This window comes from Ranitomeya imitator, chromosome 2 (assembly GCF_032444005.1).
Source record: "Ranitomeya imitator isolate aRanImi1 chromosome 2, aRanImi1.pri, whole genome shotgun sequence".
Lineage (NCBI taxonomy): Eukaryota > Metazoa > Chordata > Amphibia > Anura > Dendrobatidae > Ranitomeya > Ranitomeya imitator.
In genome coordinates, this window is record NC_091283.1 from 770,459,278 (window position 1) to 770,481,494 (window position 22,217).

Here is a 22,217-nt window from a genome sequence, read left to right on the forward strand (position 1 = left end):
TCAAACAACTGGACTTCTAGAGCAACATGTTTCGGCGTATAACAAGGCCTTTCGTCTGGATTTCATCGCAGGTCACTGATGGGTCCGCATGACAACCAGAGGTCTCCAGGAGACCTCTATGGTTGTCATAGCCAGATTGCTATGAGTGCCGCCCGGCGGTCGGTGCTCATAGCAAGTGATCATTTCTGCTTTACACAGGCAATCTGATCATCACCTCTGTGTAGCATAGCCGATCAGACAACTGCAGCTTCTAGTTTCCCATGGAGACTATTGAAACATGCAAAAAGTAACAAAAAAGATTTTAAAAATATTTAAAATGGAAAGTATAAAAGTTCAAATCACCCCCCATTCGCAACATTCAAAATAAAACAATAAAAAATATACACATATTTGGTATTGCCACGGTGAGAATTGGCCGATCTATCAAGCTATAAAATGAATTAATCTGATCAGTAACGGCGTAGTGAAAAAAAAAGTCAAAATGCTAGAATTAGTTTTTTGGTAAAGCAACATTGCAATAAAATGCAATAACGGGCAATCAAAAGATCGTATCCACACCAAAACTGTGTAAATAAAAACGTCAGCTCGGCACGCAAAAAATAAGCCCTCACCCAGCCACAGATCACAAAAAATGGAGACGCTATGGGTCTCGGAAAGTGACGCAATGTTTTTTAACAAATTTAGTTTTTTTTTATTTAAATGGTAGATGTTGAAAAAAAAAATCCAATCTATACTGTACATGTTTGTTATCTACGAACTCGTAATGACCTGGAGAATCATAATGGCAGGTCAGTTTTAGCATTTGGTGAACATAGTAAAACAAAATCCAAAAAACAGTTGTGGAATTGCACTTTTTTTGCAATTTCACCGCAGTTGGAATTTTTTCCCATTTTTGAGTACAAGACATGGTAAAACCAATGGTGTCATTCAAAAGTACAACTCTTCCCGCAAAAACAAGCCCTGGCCATAAAAAACTTATGGCTCTGGGAAGAAGGGGAAAAGGGGCTGCGGCGTAAAGGGGTTAAACTTAAAGCGAGAAGATACAGATTAGATTATTAGAAAATACTTCTTGACAGTGAGGGTGATCAATGAGTGGAACAGGCTGCCAGGAGAGGTGGTGAGTTCTCCTTCAATGGAAGTCTTCAGAGGCTGGGCAGATGTGTCTGGGATGGTTCAGTGAACCCTGCATTGAGCAGGGGGTTGGACACGATGACCTTGGAGGTCCCTTCCAACTCTAACATTCTATGATTACATATCACATACATATATCATGACCTTACAAGCTTGCTCCTCTAGACGGCTGCACTTCCTGCTATGACAATGACACAACTAACTCTCCATGAGGAACATAGACCCTCAGGTATACAGTCCATAGAGTGGCCACTAGTGATGAGTGAACGTGCTGGTATAAGGTGTTATCTGAGCATGCTCGGGTGCTAACCGAGTGTTCGGTGTGCTCGAAAAATATGTTCCAGTCCCCACGTCTCATGGCTGTTCGACAGTGGATACACATGCATGGATTGCCTAACAAAAAGGCTGCTGTATAGTATATATGAGTATGTAGAAATGTCTGGGATATAGGTTGGGACTCCAGGAGATCGCCCCTTTCCAGGTAATTATCTGGAAGAGTTGGAACATTTGCCCAATAACTACATATTTTACTGCTGAAAGAGATAAATGGACCTTTCTCATTATATATGAAAAATATAGGAAAGCATTGAAAGATAAAAGTAAATATCGTAGTATTGATGTAGACATGCACCTTGCAACAGTTTATTGCCCAACTCAAAGACATAAGGATTAAAGGGGTTGTCCGCGCCATCTACATCGGCAGAGCTCAGTGATCAGCTGCAGCAATGTTGACATGGTGTCACCGCTGCAACCAAACAACACAGATTGGAGACTCTGTGCTGGACCCAAGGATAGTAAATTGTTATGTAGGCAATCCAGTGACACAGTGTGCCAGCAATCAGAGCACATACAGTGATCTGACAATAACCCAAAAACAATAGAATGAGCTCTGAGACGTGGAATCTCTGTAGACCGCAATAACTGAACCTATCCTAAACACAACTAAAGGCAGCTGTGGATTGCGCCTGACACTACCTATGCAACTCGGCACAGCCTGAGGAGCTGACTAGCCTGAAGATAGAAAAACAAGCCTGACTTGCCTCAGAGAAATACCCCAAAGGAAAAGGCAGCCCCCCACATATAATGACTGTTAGCAAGATGAAAAGACAAACGTAGGGATGAAATAGATTCAGCAAAGTGAGGCCCGATATTCTAGATAGAGCGAGGATAGCAAAGAGAACTTTGCAGTCTACAAAAAACCCTAAAGCAAAAAACCACGCAAAGGGGCAAAAAGACCCACCGTGCCGAACTAACGGCACGGCGGTACACCCTTTGCGTCTCAGAGCTTCCAGCAAAACGAATTGACAAGCTGGACAGAAAAAATAGCAACAAAAGCAAAGAAGCACTTATCTAAGCAGAGCAGCAGGCCACAGGAAAGATCCAGAAGCTCAGATCCAACACTGGAACATTGACAAGGAGCAAGGAAGACAGAATCAGGTGGAGTTAAATAACAAAGCAGTCAACGAGCTCACCAGACCACCTGAGGGAGGAAGCTCAGAAGCTGCAGTACCACTTGTGACCACAGGAGTGAATTCAGCCACAGAATTCACAACAGTAAATAGAGCTTTTCCTGAAAGGAGACAACCCCTTTAAGAGCCAGCTGTCATTTCCAATTACTGTGTTTGCAGGTTATAAATATACATGCATTTTTTTTTACATAAACCTGGTAAACCCATCTGTATGATAATGTGTCCGGAAGAAGAAGTAATAATCAGCATTGCTGCAGTGCTTGTCCACATTCTGCTGGTAATTTTGTGCTTTGATGGATCATATGACCTAACAGAATGACATTCCCGCTATGCGCAGGCCAGTGTTCGGCTCTGATTCACACACCATATTAACTATACAATAACTATACAATTCAGACGCTTTCCAGTTTATAATGGTTCAGATAAGGAGGAGGTTTCCGAGACATGATGACACCTCTCTAATCTGTACGATCCAGCACAGGAATGTTCCATTCACAGGTCACATTTACACCTCCACTTCTGATATATGTGTTACCAGGCCTTCACTGGTTAATTAGGTTAGCACAATATGAAGATCACTACCCCGAACAAGTCCCCCTTACATACTTCATAGGAAAAGTCACAGGGAGAAAGGTCACACATAGATGTACATCAGGAGTAGCAGAAGGCAAAGTAGAAGGCTACAATGGGGGCAAAACTAGGGATGTGCAGGTATCAGCCACATGGGAGCCCTAAAAACCGCTCTGTCATTTAAAGGGAATCTGTCAGTAGGATCAACCTTCCTGAGCCGTCTATATGGGCATGTAGGTCATAGGAAGATGAATATAATGATATCTTCATATCTGCGATCCGATGTTTTATTCCATAGAAATCCATGTTTTTCTTAATATGCAAATGAGCTGTTAAGATCTATGGACCGGACACAGATCTGCCTCCAGAGCGTATTATAAATGAAAGGGGGAGTTACCAGTGTAAGACATGAAATGACTGACAGTCTGATCTCCTGACCTATATGTCTCGCACTGGTAACACTCCCCACCAGTTAAAATAAGATCTTAGCAGCTCATTTACATATTAAGAAAAATGTGCATTTCTCTGGAATAAAACATCAGATCACAGATATCAAAGTATCATTTTATTCAGCTTGCTATGACCTACATGCGTCTATAGACGGACCAGGAGGGCTGATCCTACTGACAGATTCCCTTTAAGGAAATAGAAGTGTTTATTTTCTGGAATGAAGACATATTTACACTGATTTCTTCCCATAAAGAAGAATAATCAATTATAAACAAATTGATTTTCACTTGTTTAATGGCCCTTTCCAACGAGCCGGGACAAACTGCACGGAGACCAAACCAATAATACAATCATTCTGTCCTCTCACAGCATGCATTTTGTTGGCAGCGCTGCCAGTCTACACAGGGAAATGTGTTGCCGACAGCAATGATTTAAGAAAAAAAAAACCTTTGAAAGAGACCTGTAGTCTGATTCATGCTGCCCAAACCACAGGCAGCATGAATCCGACAGCAGCTGTGTTATTGCTGCCCTGTATATTGTACTCTGAAATTCTGCAGGGTTTCAGAAAAAAACTTTTCCTTTTTTGACTTGTGGTATTTTCAAAGTTGCAATCAATGAATCAGCCTAAAATATCTGGAAAACAAACAATGACATCAATGTAATTATTATATTTGTATTGTGACATAACTATGTGCAATATCTCTGTACTGTGACATCACTGTCTTTAGTATGCATGTACTATGACATCACTGTGGTGTGGTTATTGTTCCTTTTCTTTGATATCACTGTTAATTATCCCCTAGTGTGACATCATTGTGTGCGTTATCCCTGAACTGTGACATCCTGCTGTGTGCATTATCCCTGTACTGTGATATCACTGTGTGCATTATCCCTGTACTGTGACATCCCTGTGTGCATTGTCCCTGTACTGTGACATCACTATGTGCATTATCTCTGTATTGTGACATCACTGTGTGCATTATCCCTGTAATGTGACATCACTGTCTTAAGTACTCCTGTGGAGTGGTTATTATTCCTCTTTTTTTATATCACTGTTAATTATCCCATAATGTGACATCACTGTGTGCATTATCTCTGTACTGTGACATAACTGTGTACATTGTGCCTGTACTGTGACATCACTGTCTTTAGTATTCCTGTGGAGTGGTTATTATTCCTCTTCTTTGATATCATTGTTAATTATCCCATAATGTGACATCACTGTGTGCATTATTTCTGTACTGTGATATCACTGTCTTTAGTATTCCTGTACTATGACATCACTGTGGTGTGGTTATTATTCCTCCTCTTTGATATCAATGTTAATTATCCCATTATGTGACATCACTGTGTGCATTGTCCCTGTACTGTGACATCACTGTGTGCATTATCCCTGTACTGTGACATCACTGTGTGCATTATCCCTGTACTGTGACATCACTGTGTGCATTATCCCTGTACTGTGACATCACTGTGTGCATTATCCCTGTACTGTGACATCACTGTGTGCATTATCCCTGTACTGTGACATCACTGTGTGCATTATCCCTGTACTGTGACATCACTGTGTGCATTATCCCTGTACTGTGACATCACTGTGTGCATTATCCCTGTACTGTGACATCACTGTGTGCATTATCCCTGTACTGTGACATCACTGTGTGCATTATCCCTGTACTGTGACATCACTGTGTGCATTATCCCTGTACTGTGACATCACTGTGTGCATTATCCCTGTACTGTGACATCACTGTGTGCATTATCCCTGTACTGTGACATCACTGTGTGCATTATCCCTGTACTGTGACATCACTGTGTACTTCCTCCCTGTGTATTTTATCCTTGTAGTGAGATAATTTTTCAGAGCTGTGGCATTACTGTATACATTTTCAGATATGTAAGAGTATGAGGAATATAGATGCCAATTGTAAGTAGGAATTAGCCCAACAGTTTCATTTTCAAGTAAGACAATATCATTACTATAACCTGCATGTGAAAGGGGTTTTCCAATGCTAAATTATGTTTAAAAAACACTCATTCTTTAACCCCTTCATCCCCCAAGCCAGTTTTCACCTTCATGACCAGGCCAAATTTTACAATATGTGTTAATACTTTTATGTGGTAATAACTCTGGAATGATTCAATGGTTCCCACTGATTCTGAGAGTTTTTTTGGGAAAATACTAAAGAAGAGACAAAAGCACAATTGGGTCTTATCCGGTTGAAATTTGATAAACGAATAAAGGTTATGCTAACCTCATTATGTTGTGATCACCCAACATTTAAGAAGGCATATAATCCCAGCAGCAGCAGGTCCACGGGTCCAAGGACCAAACAGAATTACGTGGAAAAGAAAAAGTTGGAAAATCTGTGCTGCTGGTAGATGACAGTAAATCCAGGTCCACACTAATAAGAGTTTTTTTTAAATTTGACTACACGTTTCGAAGTACCATACTTTTTTTTCAGTACAAAATGAAGATGTATGGTACACGTTGACAAAATAAAAACGCATATTATCTTAGTGTTGGCCTGGATTTACTGCCTCTACCAGCAGCGTGGATTTTCCAACTTTTTCCTTCCAAAAATAGTTTTTTTGTGTGACATATTGTACTTCATGATAGTGGTAAAATTTGTTCGATGTAACTTGTGTTCATTTGTGAAAAGAACAGAAATTTTGCAAAAACATTTCCCACAAGTCTACTTTACATCAGCTAAAGATTTGTAACATATTTTTTTTTTGTATGGAAGTTATAAGGGTTAAAAATTGACCAGCAATTTCTAATTTCTTCCAGCAAAATTTACAAAACTATATTTTAAGGGACCACATCACATTTCAAGTAACTTTGGGGGGCCTATATGACAGAAAATACTGAAAAGGGACATCATTCTAAAAACTGCACCCCTCAAAACCACATTTAAGAAGTTTATTAATGCTTAAAGTGCTTCACAGATATTAAAACAACATGGAAGGAAAAATGTAATATTTTTACTTTTTTCCACAAAAATTTTACTTTAGTCCCCAAATTTTATTTTCACAAGGGTAACAGGAGAAAATGGACTACAGTATTTGTCGAGAAAGGTTTCCGGAGTATGCATATATCCCATAAATGGTGTAAAACTACTGTTTGGACGCATGGCAGGGCTCAGAAGGGTCGGAGCACAGTTTGACTTTTTGAACACAAAAATGTCTGGAATTGAAAGCGCACACCTTTTTGTGTTTGGATAGCCACTGATGTGCCTAAACAGTGGAAAAACCCCACAAATGACCCCATTTTGGAAACTAGACACATCAAGGAATGTATCTAGATGTGGGATGAGCACCTTGAACCCCTAGGTGTATAACAGAAATTTATAATGTAGAGACGAAAATAAAAAGTCACATTCTTCTCACAAAAATGTTTTTTAGCAACAAATTCTGCATATTCACTTGGGCAACAGAAAAAAATGCAGTGAATTATTTGTTGTGCAATTTATCCTCAGTACATCGATAACCCAGACGTGGAGGAAAACTATTGTTTGTGTGCACGGCAATGCTCAGAAGGAAAGCCGTTTGACTTTTGAACGCAAAATTTTATGGAAACATTAGCAGATGCCATGTTGCATTTAGAGAGCCGCTGATGTGCTTATACAATGGAAACCCCCATAAGTGGTGCCATTTTGGAAACTAGACGCCTCAAGGAATTTATCTAGATGTGTGGTGAGCACTTCGAACCCCCAGGTGCTTCATAGAAGTTTATAACGTTGAACTGTGAAAATGAAGAAAAAAATCTTTGAGGTATAATCCTGATGACAGGTTCTCTTTAAAGACAAGAAAATCAGTCAGGAAAATTGCTGATGCTTGAGGGTATGCTCAAGTACAGTCACAAAAACCATCCATTCCTATGATGAAACTTCCTCTAACTAGGATGACAACTGCAAAGGAAGACCAAGACTTACCTCTGCTGTAGTGGATAAGTTCTTCAAAACCTGCAAATTGGCAGCACCTCAGATAACCCTCATGAATGATGCTGTGAAATCCAGCAGCAGACACGTCTCAACATCATCTGTCCAGAGGTGACTGCGAGAATCAGGCCTTTATAGTTTAACTAGATGATGGCCCGATTCTAACGCATCGGGTATTCTAGAATATGCATGTCCACGTAGTATATTGCCCAGCCACTTAGTATATTGGCCAGCCACGTAGTATATTGCCCAGTCACGTAGTATATTGCCCAGTCACGTAGTATATTGCCCAGCCACATAGTATATTGCACAGCGACATAGTATACAGCACAGAGCCACGTAGTATACAGCACAGACACGTAGTATATTGGCCAGTCCCATGTAGTATATAGCAGCCATGTAGTATATAGTACTGCCCACGTAGTATATAGCAGCCATGTAGTATATAGTACTGCCCACGTAGTATGTATCAGCCATGTAGTATATAGTACTGTCCACATAGTATATAGCAGCCATGTAGTATATAGTACTGCCCACGTAGTATATAGCAGCCATGTAGTATATAGTACTGCCCACGTAGTATATAGCAGCCATTTAGTATATAGTACTGCCCACGTAGTATATAGCAGCCATGTAGTATATAGTACTGCCCACGTAGTATATAGCAGCCATGTAGTATATAGTACTGTCCACGTAGTATATAGCAGCCATGTAGTATATAGTACTGCCCACGTAGTATATAGCAGCCATGTAGTATATAGTACTGCCCACGTAGTATATAGCAGCCATGTAGTATATAGTACTGCCCACGTAGTATATAGCAGCCATGTAGCCCACGCAGTATTTAGCAGTGTGGGCACATATCCCTGTTAAAAAAAAAAGAATTAAAAAAAATAGTTACATACTCACCCCTGGGATCCAACAGCGCTGTGGCGATGGGCGCGCGGCTGCCGACATCTTCCATTCCCAGGATGCATTACGAAATTACCCAGAAGACTTAGAGGTCTCGCGAGACCGCTAAGTCTTCTGGGTAATTTCACAATGCATCGCTGGGAACGGAAGATGGCGGCAGGCGCGAGCGGCTCGGCGGACTACGGAGGGTGAGTATAGCAGGTTTTTTGTTTTTTATTATTGACATTACATTTTTTTACTATTGATGCTGCATAGCCAGCATCAATAGTAAAAAGTTGGGGACACTCAGGGTTAATAGCGGCGGTAACGGAGTGCGTTACCCGTGGCATAATGCGGTCCGTTACCGCTGGCATTAACCCTGTGTTAGCGGTGGCTGGACTTGAGTATGCGGGCGCCGGGCAGTGTCTGCGGGGAGTAAGGAGCGGCCATTTTCTTCCGGACTGTGCCCGTCGCTGATTGGTCGTGGCTGTTTTGACGCGACCAATCAGCGACTTGGATTTCCTTGACAGACAGAGGCCGCGATCAATGAATATCCATGACAAAAAGAAGGACAGACAGAAAGATGGAAGTGACCCTTAGACAATTATATAGTAGATGGTTGAATTGCTACAAAGAAACCAAATATGCAAATTGCCTCTTCAGAGAAAAAGAGGACTTGAACTCTATAGCGCCACCTGTTGGAAGTAGCGATCCTACAAGTCACAATCAACCCTTTAACGAGTCGTGCAATATGACTTAGGATAATAGACAAATCAGTATCTCCATTCGCAGACACGGTGTTTTGGGCTGTTGGCCCTCATCAGTGCGAAGCATGAGAATTGATTTGGCTAGGTGAGAGTCTCTTCAGAGGTGTAAATTGCCTCTTCAGAGAAAAAGAGGACTTGATCTAGTGGTTTACAAAGAAACCACTACTCAGTACCACACACAAGACACTTATTTGATTCAAGCAACACAATTAGTCTGGATATTAGATCAATGACAATTTCTCTGAGGTCCTATGAGCCAAGTTTGAGATTTTTTTATTCAAATTCCTACCACCATGTCATTGTGAGATGCTGAAAAGGTGAGTGTATGGTTTCTACATGTGTGATTCCCAATGTGAAGCGTGGAAGAGAAAGTGTGATGGTCTGAGTGGTGCACTGCTGGTGACACTGTTGATTTATTCCAAATTGAAGGCATACTTACAGAGCATGGCTTCCACAGCAATCTGCAATGACATGTCATCCCATCTGCTTTGAACTTTGGCCTCTTTCACATTTCTGTCTTTCATCTCCCGTCATAATGCGTGGTTTTGTGAAAAAAATGGATCCTGCTATTTTGCCCACAGGATGCGTTTTTTTCTCATAGACTTGTATTAGTGACAGAGTGTGACGGATGGCCACATGTTTCATCTGTCGTGCACTGGATCGGTCGTAAAATTGCTGTCCGTCGGGTGGAGACAACGCACAGAGGAACGTTTTTCTGCACGTCGGAAAATCGCTCAGCGACAGATTCTGCGCTGCCCGTTGTTGGCTATAATGGAAGCCTGTGGGCGCAGGATCCGTCGCTGACTGTGAAAAGCAGGGATCCAGCTGACGTCTTTTCAAACTGAGCATGCGTGGAAGAATTTCCTGTCAGGAATGCCTATGCAGCATCAATAATAAAAAGATATAATGTAAAAAAAAAACAAAAAGCAATATTTTCACCTTCCGGCGTCCCGCGCAGCGTTACCGATGCTCGCTATGCTCCAGGCAGCTGCCGTTCCCAGTAATGCCTTGCGAAATGACCCGATGATGTCACGGTCTCGCGAAACCGCTATGTCATCAGAGATCATTGTAATGCAAAACATTACTGGGAATGCCAGCTGCCGGGAGCATCGCGAGCATCGGTAACGCTGCGCGGGACACCAAAAGGTGAGAATACTGTGATTTTTTTTTTTTTTTTTATATTTTTAACATGGGTTGTGTTGTGTATGTGCGGCGCCCCAGGGTCCTGTTCATCGCAGTGGTATTGCTCTCGGGGAGAGTGATGCTACGTTTGGAGGCAAAGAAGGGTACCTGCATCCAGGTACCACAAACATGCAACATGTTCACACTCCAGACCAGAAGGGGGAGCTCTAAGCCTGTTTAAGGTGAACTCCCCTATAAGAACATCCTGATCTGGAGGGAAAGGGTTCAGTTCCTGTCAGAGAGACAGAGGGAAAAGAAGCAGAGGAGCCGTGTAGCCTGATGTGCTACAGCTGCTGGGAAGAGACACGCAGAAAGCCAAACACATTGCAGCAAGCTTGAAGGAAGTCAGAGCAAAGGAGAGGATACCAGAGGGGGACCAGCCCGGAAAAGGCTGCCTCCCTCTGAGGCGCAGAATCCCGGTAGCCAGAACACCGAGGGAGTAAGGACCTTTATGCTTTACTTCAGAGACCGGCAGGACAGCTAATTGCAGGTTACCTGTCCGCACCTATACCCCGTGGTGGCACCCCTTAGAGACCGGGGCGTGCTAGAGTCCCTATAAACAGCCTCAAGCCACCAGTCATACGGATTTTGTCCTATCCAACTATGGGGGACAGAGAGAGAGACATTACATCTGTGAGACCCTTATGTGAAGCCATAGGCAGTAAGGGACTACACCACTACAGCGCAAGGGAAGGCTATTGATTTCCACCTGGAAAAGGGAACTCTGGAATTGCCTCCAAACCGTCCGGACTCTGCCTGCCCTGTGATCTGGTGCCCTGGACTGTGGATGCTGAAATCTTCAGTAAAGGTAAAGAGAGTGCAACCTTGTGTCCTCGTTCTTCTCTGCCCCTCTCACCATCCACCATCTACACACCGGGAAGCCCTGGGGACATACTTCACCTGTGGGAAGGTATACTATCTAGCTGCCATAACATCACCATAGCAGACCCCTTAAGGCTATATTCACACTTAGCGGTTTTTACCGCGGAACCGCCGCGATTTTGATGCTGCGGGTCCGCAGCAGTTTCCATAGCGTTTACAGTAACATGTAAACCCTATGGAAACCGCAAACCGCTGTGCACATGCTGCGGGAAAAACCGCGCGGGAACGCAGCGGTTTACAACCCGCAGCATGTCACTTCTTTGTGCAGAATCGCTGCGATTCTGCACCCATAGGAATACATTGAACCGCTTACTTCCCGCATGGGGCTGTGCCCACGTTGCGGGAAGTAAGCGGATAATGTGCGGGTGGTACCCGGGGTGGAGGAGAGGAGACTCTCCTCCAGGCCCTGGGAACCATATTTGGGGTTAAAAAATAAAAAATCTGGTTATACTCACCCTCTGATGTCCGGAGCTCCTGGGCGCTGCACGCGGCCGTCCGGTCAGAGTTGCTGTGCGACCAGGACCTGCGGTGACGTCGCGGTCACATGACCGTGACGTCACGAAGGGTCCTTCTCCCACAGCATCTTAGGAACCGGACCGCCGGGTGCAGCGCCCAGGAGATCCGGACATCAGAGGGTGAGTATAACCAATTTTTATTATTTTTAACATTACTATTGATGCTGCATATTGCTGCATATGCAGCATCAATAGTATAGGCGGAAACCCGCAGCGGAAAACGCGGAACAAACCGCGATAAATCTGCAGGGAGAACCGCAGTTGTTTTGCCCTGCAGATTTATCAAATCCGCTGCGGGAGAACCCGCAGGGACCCGACGCAAGGTGTGAACATAGCCTAAAGCAGCGTCGGTCACCCTGACCGAATACCACAGGTGGCGTCACGAACACAAACTATATCCCTTTAAAGTAAAGACCTTTCCCTGTTACACGGATATCCCAAGACCACGGATCGGGTCAGCCACCGTGACATCCCCCTGTGAACCGCAAGACCCGGTACCGAGTACCCCACAGCCCCATGAAGGCGATCCATATGCATTTTCGCAGCGGAAAACTGCTGCGAAAAACGCATACACAACAGGTGCACATAGCCTCGACGGGTCCATCAGAAAAACGGGCCCAGTGCACACGTTTTTTACAATCTGCACAGGATCCGTCATTTAAACATTTTGACGGATCCTGTGCAGATTGTAAAAACGGAAGTGTGAGAGAGGCCTTAGTTGGACCATTAATTGCATTGCAACAGGACAATAAACCAAAACACACTTTCAGGATATTCAAGGGCTATGTGACCAAGAAGGAAAGTGATGAGATGCTTACATGTCTTCAACTCAAATGATGAAAACATGATTTGGGATTAAATGGACAGCAGAATAAAGGCAAAACAACCAACAAGGGCTCAGCACCTCTGGGAACTCCTTCCAGACTGTTAGAAAACTATTCGAGGTGACAACCTTTTGAGGATGCTTGAGAGAATACCAAGGGTATGTAAAGCTATCATCAGCGTAAAAGGGGGGTACTTTGAAGAATCTAAGGTTTAACACATATTCTGATTTGTATCACAGGTGTTTCTTTACTTTCCTTGTTTCCATGTGTGTTCCTTCCTGGTTTTGCTGCCTTTACTCCAAAACTACAATTTGCATATTCCAATTTGAACAACGAAAATCACTGCATGAACAGTTGTGTCCAAACTTTTGGTCGGAGCACTTCAACACTTAAAGTGCAACCGCAAGAATGTAAGCTTGTGGAATTATGAAAAAATGGAAACATAATCTTCAAAACATCTCAATTTATTCGGTATCTAGTATGAGCGCCATCCATGCACAGAAATACATTCAGGGATACAACTTGGCTGCTATCAATTAGGTAATCAATGGTTGTCTGAGGAATGCTTCACCATGTTGAATGCACTTGAGCAAATCATCAAGATCTGCTGTTGGCAGCTCCCTGCAAAATTGCCGACCAAAGACTTTCCTGATGTGGTCGATCGGAGACAAGTCTTGAGCGGTTGCAGGCCATGGGGGCAGGTTTAAGCCACGCAGGCTGCTCACAGGATAACCGTAGCAACATGTGACCTGGCTTTGAGAAACGGCACCTGGGACATTCTGAAGAAATGGCCGTAACATTGGTTCCACAAACAAATCAATGTATCGCTGCCTGTTAGTGTACCTGGAATGAAGACTAGAGGCATACATTATGCCACTCCACAATATAATTCTGGGAGTAGGACATGTATAGTGCTCATACCCAATACTTAATAAGTCAAGATGTTTTAACATGTTTAATTCCACACCTTTTCCTTCTTTTGGTTGCATTTCCAATGATGAGGAGTGTATTTGTGTATATATAATTGCATTCAAAAAAAAGCTTTGACCCAAGGAAAAGCCTGAGACACACAACACCTCCTAAAAATAAAAATGTTCTTACATACCACTTATGCCTATTTCTACGTACACATATTGTCTCATATTGCACATACAGTAGCTAAATAGGTTCCTATGATGCTGGTCATTATACCCACATCCACCTAAGCCATAATGCTAAGCGTCAGCGTTTTGCAAGTCTTCTAAAATATTCTATCCATGGCAAAAAATTTACAGTCATGACGTAGTCTACCAACATTTCTACACTAGGACCCCTGCCTATCACTAGAACAGGAGCTTTGACTCTCCCCTTGTGAAGAGTCATAGCATACTTTTACTTAAAAAACAGATAGATGATAACTGGTAGGTCAACGAGGGTTTAACTACTTAGATCTTGTGTCCTCCTTTCTCCAGCAATCCTATAGATAATGAATGGAGCACAGGTTTGACATTCCCACCTAAACTCTATTCAAAGGGGGGGCTCTGCAGATCCCTGTTACCAGGATTCCTAAATTTGAGATGTTGGAGGTTCCCAGCATTTGTTCCCTCAATGATCAGTAAGTTATCCCTATCCTATGCATAATAGATGATAACTTAGCATTTTAGTAGTAAAACCTTTTAGATCTAAATATTGGGAGTTTATCTAATTCTCCTAGGTATTGCATTCCAGAGAACTAGTGCAGCATGAGGAAAGTCTTGGAGGCGAAAGTAAAAGGTTGGGATTATGAAAAAAACCTCATCTTAGACCACTGGCATAATGTAGAGCATCAAAAAGATGGAGGACATGTAGGCAGGTGAAGCACTGTGCCAATGTCTCTTTCTCTGAAGTGGATCTGCCAGTGTTCTGCCTTCCTTTTTTCGTGGCGTCTTTTACTTATATCTTCTATTATAGAGAGTGGACAGCTTCCAACCACCTACTTGGCTTGTGACGGCATGAATGCAAATTCTCTACTTGCAGTTACGTGCTCGCCCGGCATCGGAGAATCCTGACAGCGTGCACACTTCGCACTGTGAAGATTCACAAGTCTGCAATCACACAGAATAACTGCAGACTTGAATCTCAAACCTGGACAACCACTGTGAATTTGGCTGTCAGCAATTGAAAGCAGCATCTAAGTGGTTAATCAGAAGTGATCTGAACCAGCTCTTGTATAACATAGACTGTTCCTGCTGTGTATGGAGCAGACTCAGCTCCTAAGCCCACTCCATATACATGCACCCACCCCAAAATCTATATTTTGGCTATGTTAGCACAATGACGTTTTGGTGAATTTTTTATGTTGCAGGTTTTCTTCACTTGTATTGTATCGCATATTTGATGCGGTGTTTTTTGTCTCTTTTTACAAGTTTTAAACAAAGCTGCTTTTGTTCTTGATTCTTCTTGGTATTTGGCTGTATTCATATTCATATAGTCATGTGCGGATCACAAACATTTTTGATGTGTTTCTGCCATGGAAGCTGTCATGAACAACCACTACCGCCTCCACCAATTTGTCACAAGCACCAATCGCTCATGACACATGTGCCTACTATAAAGGGGGACTACGCTACCCCCTTCACTCACCTATCACAGTAGGATGACAATGAGCTGAGCGCACCCTACACTTTTCATTGCCACAACTCATCATTTGATAGGCCAGCGAGACGCCTTCACTGGGTCACACACTAGCACACACACCACCCAGCTTTCCTGAGTACCTGATAGGTACTGTTCTTGCACTCTGGCATACATAGGGTAGCACAACCAAGCTGGGCACTGGGCCGCGCTATAGACTAGTCAGACAGGTGGTCCCCGGCAGCTTCCCCTGCTCACTTCCCCGGATTGACAGGTATCTGCCTACATGTGTGTAAGCCACCAGGAACCCACATGTCCGACTAGTCCACAGCACGGCCCAGTTGCCGGCGGCTATTACAGTATGCAGTGTTTCACAGTCAAATATACCTGGCTTAGCTCATATAGCCACAGGTTGGGCAGCATCAAATGTCAGTTTCCCTTTAAGTAAATCAATTATTTTGAATTCTCCCATGTTGACTACATGAGGTGATGTGCGGTAAAAAGCACTACAAACAGGCACTTTCCAGGAATTTTAATAGTGTAAAATAGTTGTACACAAATATAAATTATTGGAATCCAAAGGGATTATGCCAGGGCCCATTGCAATCAGGAGGATCGCCTTGTCGTTGGCTGCTGGGCATGCATGACTTGGCCAAATTATGGGCTAAGTATCTCCATTTTTTCCTATTTTCTCAAGCAGTAATGCGATTGAAAAGTCATATATTTCATGTTTACAAGCTATACCACCACAAAGTGCAGCTTTATTTGTTACCTATATAGAACTAGATTCCGGAGTAAAAGCTTTGATGAATCGGGGTTTATGTTCGGATATGCAACAATCTGTTGTTATATTGTATCAGTGATTTTTAAAATTAAAAATAAATAATTAAAAAAGTCTTGATCAAAAATGTCCTATCATTTTGTGTCTACAGCTCCAATGAAGACATATGCATCTCCATGGTAACAGACAGAGGAAATGCTTTCTTAGAAAGCACTGAGGGTGACATATGTGGCCCTTTTTGTCCTTGGCAACAAAACATAGCACCGTAATAGGGGACTCGTTGTGACCTATGCGTCCTCTCCATATTTGCTGCTATATTAGGGAATTACTTGAATAGTAATATATTATAATGCAGGAAATTATCAGCTGAAGCAATATTACAATTCATATATTTCTAGATGTATGGGAGGTGTATTTAGCAATCATACACATCTCCAGCAAAAATAAAGAAAATGCATCTGAAAATAGTATAAAGTGACCGAATTCAAGGGTTATCTCCTTCACTGAGGATAGATCATTAATATATTGACACTGCTGATCAGCTGTTTAAAGGGGCAGCACCACTCCTGCCAGTACCCCCCACCATTCAGCTGTTTTTAGCTGTGGCGACTGCCGGATGTAAACACTAAACAGAGTTCATAAGAGCTAATGGCAGCTGATCAGTGTGTTTTCGGGGTGACGGCCCCACACCAATCTCATGTTGAGGATCTATCCTCCTGAAAGGTCATCAATATCAAATGGCTGGACAACCCCTTTAAGTATCTCCTTGGTATTGCTGTTTTGTCTCATTTATATGATCAAACAACCACAAATGTAATTTTATTGACCTGTCCTAAGAATAAGTCCGGAATTTTAAAGAAGTGGATGACCCTCTTAAGATATTTTGAATCGTGATCAATGACCCTCTGCTTAGGTTGGCCAGATCGCCGCTTCCTATGAGTATTGTTAACCTGTACAAGTCCTATCTTATTAACACATGTGCCAAGATTTTACCAAATAAGCGAAAGGGGCGTAATGTAGTGAGCATGTCCTATTCTTCTATAGGTGGAAGAGCCGGTCACCACCAGGAAGAGGCTCATTCTGATCTCGGCATGGGGCACATCTGACAATACTTCCCCTACTGAATATCGCTCTTTGCTACTATTTTATATTTATTAATATTCACAATTTCTTAGAATTTAGTGGTCCCTAATATGATGTTTCTTACTTGATTAACAAGTGGAAATGTTACAATAAAACATATATTATAGTATGTTCCCCACCTTTGCCTTATGTAGACTGCAGTTTATGGCAATCTGTAGTCCATGCTTAGGCTGTAGGCTCCAAGCTGCCATAAAACAGCTAAAATCTGAATTCCATGTTTCCTGATAGACACAAGGCACACAAACTTATAAAGAGAAATTCTGATAATAATATTATAAAGTATCAGAGAACTATTGTAATAAAGCAGGAACTGACACCTCCAGAACTGCTTAGTAGAGTTGAGCGACTTTTACTTTTTTAGGATCGAGTCGGGTTTCACGAAATCCGACTTTGTCAAAAGTTGGGTCAGGTGAAATCGGCCGATTATTTCGAAAAGTTGGGGGCCGACCAAAACACGAAACCCAATGCAAGTCAATGGGGAATCAAAGTCGGCAGTGAGTGGAGGACAGGAAAACACCTACAGTGCCCATTTTAATGCCAAAAACATCAATTATTATTTCTTAAGCTTGTCAATCTTAATTTACTTTATAATAATAATTAGGCATTGAAAACAGGGGGTCATTTGGCTAAACTTGTAGGGGGGTAGGGCTGGCTCAAGATTTTCGTGGGCCCAGGAAACGCAGAATACGTCACGGCGGTGGAGCAGGGAGAGGTAAGTATTTCAACTTTGCAAGTGCTGTGATCCTGAGCAAGCAGGGGGGGCCCACTCGTTGGCACTTGGCACTGGCACAGGGCCCTTCATAGAGCGGCGGTGTGTTTGACGGCGGGTGGCACCTCCCTCTGCCAGAGACACTTTTGCGTACCATGAGGGTCCCTGTGCCAGTGACGTCGCCAACAAGTATGCCTCCCCTCACCTGATGAAGGAACCAGCACTTTCATCTGCACCTTCCTCTTTGTCCCCGTGTAAGGTGGTATAGTATGCGGGAAGGGGAACCTGACTTTCAGCAGGGTCAGATTCAGGCTGTGTAGAGTGCAAGGGGAATGTAGTAGTCTGGGTCAATGTACCAGCAGACTCATCTAGCAGTGGCTGGGCAATGGGCAGGATGAGGAGGAAGCACAGATATAGGCCCAAGTAATAAAGTAGGCTAAAAGCAGTTCAAAATTGGTAACAGGACTAAACAGGTGGCATAGCTAGGTACTGGGGTGGGCTCCTCCGCTGAGTAGCAGACAGTGGTAGTTGGCGCAAAGTATTAACTGGTCTAAATGGAGGCCAGGGCCCCTGCATATTTTAAGTATCATCTATCATTTCAACAAATTTGTATTGGCAGTGCCATTGAAGGATTTAACAGCACAGACTACACAGTGGTGGAGCAGGGAGAGGTAAGTATTGCAAGTGGTAGAGCACTGTTCGAGCTGGGGGGGAACACTCTCTCATGGGCGGTGGTACTGGCACAGGGCCCCTCATATTACGACGGTGTGTCTGACATTGGTTGTGCACCACCACCATCAGAGACACTTCATTGTACTATGAGGGACCCTGTGCCAGTGCCGTCGCCCAAGAGTGGGCCCACCCACCTGTCCAGGCAAACGGCACTCGCACGTGTGCTTGAGCCAGGTGGTGACCACGGCCCTGTGGGGGGAGTCAGCCAATTTAGGGAGGTATAAAAATGGCCTATGGTGGACATTCAGCAGCTGCACATGGCGGAATTGGAGAAGTCAGTAAGAGGAGGCCAAAAGCAGGACATTTTTCAGGCAAGCTACGTGTCAGCAGGGGAAGGTGGGGCAAAATAATTTGAAATCCATGATTGGTTCATTTTAATGAAGGTTAGATCATCAACATTTCGGGTAGCCAGACATGTCCTTTTTTCGGTCAGTATTGAACCAGCAGCACTGAAGACTCTTTCTGATAGCACACTAGAAGCAGGGCAAGCAAGCTCCTGTAATGCATATTCTGCCAATTCAGGCCAGGTGTCTATTTTAGATGCCCAAGTAATCAAAGGGGAATGACCTGTGAGGGAGAACATCGATAAGGGAGGAAAAGTAGTTCATAACCATACTGGACAAATGCTGTCTCCTGTCACTTTGAATCGATGCAGTGGCAGAAAGTGGCTGGAAGATATCTGAAAAAATACAAGGACTGTAGTACAATTTCAATCTCCCTAAAATGATCTCAGGACAAGTATGGCAGCAATAAAAAGGACTGCTGCACATAAAAGTGTGGACAAATAAACAAGAGAACTGTGCAGAAAGGAGCAACAGGATTTTTGCTTTTAAAAAAGCAGTTGGTTTGCACAGCGGCATACAAACAGCAATGCAGCTATCAGGGAACCTTATAAGGCAGCCCAATGAGCTACAGAGATTATGCACAAAAATATAGCCTCCACTGTCCCTGCAAATAAATGGTGGTGTTGGACAGTGGAAATCGCTACAGCACAAGCAGTTTTGGGGTTAATCTTCTCTCCCTAACTATATCCCTTCTTCTGGTGAAGCTGCAGCAACCTCTTCCTATGCTACGATAGGCAGAAATAAGATGGTGGTCGGCGTGCACGCCCCTTTATAGCCCCTGTGACGCCGCAGAAAGCAAGCCAATCACTAACATGCCCTGCTCTAAGATGGTGGGGACCGAGACCTATGTCATCACGTTGCCCACACTCTGCGTCCTCCTTCATTGGCTGAAAAATGGCGCTGAAAGCATCATACGAAACGTGACTTTGGCGCAAAGATCGCCGACCTCATGGCCGATCCCACACTAGGATCGGGTCGGGTTTCATGAAACCCGACTTTGCCGAAAGTCGGCGATTTTTGAATTTGTCCGATCCGTTTCACTCAACCCTCCTGCTTAGCACTTACTATTTGGTGTCATTCTGTAGCCCACTACAAGACTTGGGTCACACCACCATTTTCTCTCCATCCGAGAAAATCGGTCCGATTATGTTAGTCACAATCTGATCAGAGTGTGATCCAATTTTCTCAGAGGTGTAAAGAAATTTTAAAAAAGTTTCTCCGCCTTCTCTACCATGACAGTTTGTGAAAATCGGACCAAACGCGGATGTCATAGACTTGAATGGCCAAGTGCCATCCGATGCTTGGAGGCAAATTGTGCACGCTGGGATTTGTTTCCTCAGACCACTCAGTCTGAGGAAAAAATTGTACATGTGCACAGCCCCATAGAATAACATGGGTACGAGTGCTATCTGTCAAAACCATGAGCTCTGAGGGTAAGTTCACGCGGATTTGCTGAAGACACTTCGGACGCAGAGAAGTCTGCAATGGCCGGTCCATACGAAATCATGTGGATCCTGCTGATTTCTTGGAACATACCTCACCCCTACAGGTGATTCTCTGACCCCTGCACATACCGGCCTCCTGTGCCACCAATCCAGCCCATGTGGGCACCATGGCCTTTATTGTCTGTAGTGATCATATGGGACAGAGCTTCTGCACAGCAGGCCGGGATGTGCAGAGATTGACATAGAAGCCCTACTGGGGCAGAGGAATCACTGTTAGAGGGGAGTATAGATATCACTTTCATTTAAAAAAAATTTTATGTCTCCACTTACGGATTTTGCTGAGGGTCACCACATATCGCCGCAAGTTATTTCAAATATATTGCGGATTTTACCCACGAACAAGTGTGTATGGGGAAAACCCACAATAAATCTGCATTAGCTACATAGGCAAAAATGGCATGCCGAAGATTAAAAAAATAGCAAAACAGGTCTGCAAATAAAAGCAAAAGTAAAAGTGTAGATAAGATTGTAGAACTATATTCTGTTGACAATTTTCCATCCAAATATCTGGAGAGCAAATCCGACCAAAAAGAGTTCGTCAGAATGGATTCGCCAGTCCTGGATCCCTAAGAATCGCCTCTTACCTAACGATCTCCCCTGCTCCTCTTCTGATTAGCCGGCCTAATCATAGTTATGAGGCACTAATGACGTCAGGTCAAATAAGTGTCGTCAGGTAAGAGGTGATTCTAAAGAAGTCTGTCCAGCAGCCGCAGATCACCGCCTGCAAATTGATTCTCGCCAACTCCGCTCCTAAAAGTACACTCAACTTCAGTCTGACGAGACCGAAAACAATAATGTCACATTCAGCAACAAAGAGTTAAACAGCACCCCTGATTTCCCATTCAGATACTACGTGACGAGCGGTTCATGAACTGTTCTGGGATATGATTCATAGACGCTTTACATCTACAGGATGGAAAACCCCTTTGGGTGTCAGAGCCGATGTAGGAAACCTGCAGATAGATGCTCCTCTCCTGTAGCGTAGACCGCCCACGTAAAACGTGTCGTGAGTGACATCCACTACGCTGCTCCATGGCTCAGGTGAAAATGAGCAGCATTGGTAGACACGCCACTGATCTCAGATCCTTTATGGTAATACTGACATCTTACATAACAGCTCCCAGGCTGCTAATACCCCACTGAATGGGAAGCCAGCCCCCTATAACATGCCTCCGGCAGCATCTACTGATGGTGCTGCCTCCGAGTCAGCAAGCTCAACACATTAGGACCTGCGTCAGCATCTGAGATGGAGACTTATTGGCTTCTTCCTCCTCCTCCTCCACAAATAGATACAATTGCAATGTGATACAATGTAGCAAGCGGTGGATATTATACGGCATATATAGAAGTTACGTTGTCCCACTTTCTGCATCCATTCGAGCGTGTGCATCACTGAGCCAGCATCCAACGCTAACGTCAGCCCAGCAGTTTGTTATGAAACACGAGCAGAGCAAATAGGAACGAAGGGTGCGTGTTCATCCTCGCCGACACAACGTCAACTTGTCCTGTGTACTGGAATGTCAAATAACCGCGTAGCAGAACTTGGGGTCATAATACGGGGGGGATCAAGCATCAAGAAACTTACCGGAATCTTTAGTAAAGCCCGAAAGTGTGCGGTGAATCATGATGTTTCCTCATTAGACCCTGCAGCACACACAGAATTCACGCTGCTGGGCTGGATCTGTGCGACTTCTCTGTGGGCGTGCACGGCATTAAAGATACAGACACTGATTATCAGAGCCATGAGCCCCTACATCCACAAGTTCTCACCAAGGCAGGAATCTAACGT

General features: G+C 43.6%; 1 protein-coding gene across 2 annotated transcripts in view; it reads right to left on the minus strand.

Moving 5' to 3' along the window:
• PCGF5 (polycomb group ring finger 5) overlaps nt 1–22,083 on the minus strand; it is a 73,890-nt gene extending 51,807 nt beyond the window's left edge. For both annotated transcript variants that reach the window (XM_069753470.1, XM_069753467.1), the window contains exon 1: nt 22,014–22,083. The gene's annotated coding sequence lies outside the window, so the exon portion shown is untranslated. The remainder of the gene's footprint in view (nt 1–22,013) is intronic.
• Between the last annotated feature and the right edge of the window lie 134 nt (nt 22,084–22,217).